This window comes from Prionailurus bengalensis, chromosome C2, assembly GCF_016509475.1.
Source record: "Prionailurus bengalensis isolate Pbe53 chromosome C2, Fcat_Pben_1.1_paternal_pri, whole genome shotgun sequence".
Taxonomy (NCBI): Eukaryota; Metazoa; Chordata; class Mammalia; order Carnivora; family Felidae; genus Prionailurus; species Prionailurus bengalensis.
In genome coordinates this window covers 8887702-8892291 of record NC_057350.1, presented here as the reverse complement: position 1 = coordinate 8892291, position 4590 = coordinate 8887702, and positions in this window count along the sequence as shown.

The following is a 4590-nucleotide window of genomic DNA, read 5'->3' as shown; positions in this document are numbered from 1 at the left end:
GGCTGTGTGACCAGCACCCTGATCTAGGGATTCTCTGGCCGGGAAGTACTCATGATGAACACGAAACTACAAATAAGTGAATACTTGTTTAATAAATAAGAAATGAAAAATAATGACTCTGAACCATTATTTCACCATGACACATTTCAATCAGCTCCCAACTCCTTAAATCTCTCCTTCTCTCTCCCTCTTTCTCTTTGTAAACCTATTGTCCTATCGGTGCTGTACATATTCTGGATCTATCCCATCTCTGTGTGTATATCCTGCTGGTTCTGTTTCTCTGGAGCACCCTAGTGCAGGTGTCATTTCTATTTCAAAACTTTCCTCCAAATTAAAGAAACAACTGTCAAGGAGTTATAATGATAAAGTATCACTACTCATTGACAAATCTTCTCTTGTCCTGTACGTTTTAAAATTTTTTTAATTTTTTAAAAATTTTCAGAAAGTTCCAGAAGCTGGGCCTAGGCTCCGATCAGGGGCAAAATGGGTAAGAGAGTGGATGAGGGCTCCTTCTTCCTATGAATTCGAGAATCAGCTCTTTTCCAGCTCCTGGGAAGCCGTCCACTGGGAAGACATTCCCAACAGGAACATCTTTTTTTGTTAATGTTCATTTATCCATTCTGAGAGAGAGAGAAAGAGAGAGAGGGAATCCCAAGCAGGCTCTGTGCTACCAGCACTGAGCCCAACTCGGGGCTCGAACTCACCAACTGTGACATCATGACCTCAGCTGAAACCAAGAGTTGGACGCTTAACTGACTGAGCCACCCAGGCGCCCCCCCCCCCCCCCAACAGGGACACCATTTGTCACTCTGGGAGTAGCTGCATTTCCTTCCTCATTTTGGCTTTGACATTGCAAAGAATGGGCCTTGTTACAGGGCCACCCTGGCTTGCCTTTATGGCGGAGGACCCCTAAAGAGTTCCAGAGGGAGCATGTTGTCTCCTTGCACCCCGACTGGGCTGCTGGGCTTGGCCAGACGGAACTCCATCAGCGCATCCCTCTACTTCCCTAGCTGGCAGGCCCTCCAGCTGGCCGGGTTGAGAATGTCCACCTCTCACCATCCCCGCATGCCTGCAGATGTGAAAGGCTCACAGAGCTGCCAGAACCAGGAAACACTGATATAGCCCAAGGGGAAGCGCATTTATTCCATCTGTCAGCGTTCACGAAGCACCTACTATGTGCCGGGACCCGGGCTAGATGCCGAGCAAACGCGGGCCCTGCCCTCTGGGCAGAAGGCAGGCACAAACCATCTTTATTTATTTTTAGTAGTCTCAGACTCCTGGTCACAGAGCGAAGATTCAATAAAGATTTTAAATTGTGTGTGCGTGTGAGAGAGAACAAGAGAAAACGGGAGAGCGGATGAGGGAGTCAGCTCCTGACATGCCCAGTAGGAACCATTAAAAGCAAACCCCCATCGTTAGTTTCTCCAACGACCGTCTCAAACACTTCATTAGGGAGAAAAAAACGACTCGTTTTCCTCTTGAGAGTCGGTACCGTATTGATTTTCAATGTTTCAAACCCATAAACAAACACCCCCATTTATAAAACCCCATTTCACTCAAGAATCGTATGTCTTCATCTCAAACGCACATTTATGCTTCTTGGTCGGAAAAAGAAAAACACTAAACAGGCCTTAGTGACCATTTCATCCAACCTGAGAGGATACAGGGGGGCTCAGCTTTCAGACTTTATCAATGACAAGCGGTTCCACGCTCGGGTGTTATCTGATAGCATTTACAGAGCACAGGAAACGCCGTCAGCTGGGGACAAGGGGAGCGACGGTCACGGGAAGGAGAAGGGGCGTAAAGAAATTGTGCGCAGCGCATTGAAAAGTGGAGTAAAGTCCTTCATTGTCAAAATGAAATAAAATAATAACGGCCTTACAAGTAGTCCGAGGTGAGGGACCCTCCTTCCCAATGAGAGACTCTGTTTATTGCCAGAATTCCACACCAGCAAGAGATTTCCCCAGATGGTTTATTTGAGGAGCGCACCCCAAGAACGCTAACTGAATTACCTTTCCAATGTCCTGCCAGGACCCCAGCCCCAAATGTATTTCTCTACTTAGTGTCTGCCTAACTCTGTGGGCTCAAAACTCCATTCTTAGTAACGATGACCCACAAGCCCAAGGGGCCTGCCTCACAGGCCTCACCAGCCGCAGAATCTCACTCTGCTTCTAACGCTCCTCACGGGCGGCTGCAGGCGCTTCTCGGCGCTGGTACTCTGTCCCACTGCGTCCCAGAGTGGAGGTGGAAGGCAGTGCCACGGTGTCGCTTAATCACTTCCCCATCAGGGGGCCACCATCCGCCGTGTGTGCAAAACCAGGTGGGAGACGTCGTGGCAACCAGACTTCCTGGTCACAGAAGACCGAGGTAACAGGCTCAAAGCCGCTTCAAAGTCAAAGCCACTTCTGTTATTTTTTTAATTTTAGAGAGAAAGCACGCAAGTGTGGTGGGGAGGGAGGGGCCAAGAGAGAAAGGGAAAGAATCTCAAGCAGGCTCCACGCTCACCGCGGAGCCTGACGTGGGGCTTGAACCCACGACCCTGGGGTCATGACCTGAGCTGAAATCAAGAGTCGGATGTTCCACAGACTGAGCCACCCGGGTTCCCCTGAAAGTCACGTTTTTAAAAAAGAAACCACACATACTCCCTATGCATATGCTGGAGTATCGTTCAGCCACGAAAAGGAATGAAATTCTGGAACCTGCTGCAATGCGGATGAACCTTGAAGATATGACGCTGAGTCAAAGAACCCAGTCGCACAAGACTACGTGTTGGTGACTGTGCTTATGTGAGATGTCCAAAAGGGGAAAATCCACAGAGACAGAAAGCAGACTGGCGGTTGCCAGGGGCTGAGGAGAGGGAGGAATGAAGACTAACGGGTTTCCTTACAGGCCGATGGAAGTGTTTGGGAACCAGGCAGAAGCCGCTCGACACCGTGAGTGCCGTGAATGCCACGGAAATTTTCACTCTCAAGTGGTTACTTTCGTGTTACATGAATCTCACCTCAGCGAACACCCACACTCGTGACTTGCAACCCAAAAGGAAGCCATGATTTCAAACCTTCAATTTCCCGTGGATATTTCTTGTAAGTTGTGCTTATGTCTCAAGAAAATCCCTTTCCAAATGCACAAGACGCATTCCTGGATTCTGATAATAATTTTTTTTTAATTTTTTTAATGTTTATTTTTGACAGAGACAGAGAGAGACAGAACATGAGCGAGGGAGGGGCAGAGAGAGAGGGAGACACAGAATCCAAAGCAGGCTCCAGACTCTGAGCTGTCAGCACAGAGCCCGACGCGGGGCTCGAATTCATAGACAGTGAGATCATGACCTGAGCCAAAGTCAGACGCTCAACTGACTGAGCCACCAAGGAGCCCCTAATTTTTTTTTTTAAGGTAAGCGGCATCTGGAGTTGGGGGCCCAGCTGCTAATTCTTCGTCTTCAGTGGAGTCATACACTGAGAAGACTTGTAAGAGTAATTTGCATGGTGGGGGGGGGGGATAAACCACACTTCCTGAATATTTGGGTCTCTCCCCTCCAGGAGAAACATCAACAACTCAGAAATGGGGTGTTTAGGGAAGAACATATTTTTGGGGGGGTGTTCCTGCCCAGCTTGTGTCCCTGATGTCCCCTTAGGAAAATGTGACCAGGGGCACCTGGGCGGCTCAGTCGATTGGGCGTCCAGTTCGGCTCAGGTCATGATCTCGCAGTTCACAAGTTCAAGACCTGCGTCGGGACTGTGCTGACAACTCCGAGCCTGGAGTCTGCTTCACATTCTGTATCTCCCTCTCTCTCTGCTCCCCTCGCCCCCCGCCACCCCACTCGTGCTCTGTGTCAAAAATAAAAACATTAAAGAAGAAAACTGTGGCCATGACAACAGCCTCTTTGGGAAGCCATGCTCTGGCTTCCACATCTGCGTTAGGGGTTGAATGACACACGGTTTCTTGTTTCAGTGCTCGAGGAGTGATGTGGGATGTCAGACGTCACAAGGCATTACGTAAAGCTGCACAGAGATGGAAACCGGTACCATGTTTATTTGGAAGTGCCAGTGGCTGCGTAATTGCAATTTGTAGAAACAAGCTATTGGCTGAGAGTTATTTTTCCCAGTCAGGTTTTTGGTTTCTGCCATTTCCAGGGTGAGCCTCGAGTCCCAAGTCCTGTCCTCTGTGGTGACGTGATTTCCCAGTCAGGCTCGGGGATGAGGGGATTTGGTGAGGAGCTAAATCACAGGTTCAGGGGGGGCCCCGCTTTGCCTCACTGCTGCCCCAGAGGCTCCTGCCCCAACTCACCCCAAAGAAGCTCATCACTCAACCCCCAGGTGGTGTCAGAGGAAGAACCGCCACGGACTGTCCACCCTTGACTATTCCGAAGCAGACTTACCAGTTTGGGAAACACTCCGGCTTCTTGCTTCCTTTCCCGCCCCTCTACTCCCTTTTGGCTTAATAGCACCTCTGCAAAAGGGCTCAGGCAAGTCAAAGAAAGGAGAAGGAAACCAAGAGGAACCCTTTTTGCTGCATTTCCCTCTATGAACAGGAGAAAATTTGAAGGCAGAAGGAGGTTACATAGTCTGCGGGGCCTAGTGCTCAATGAAA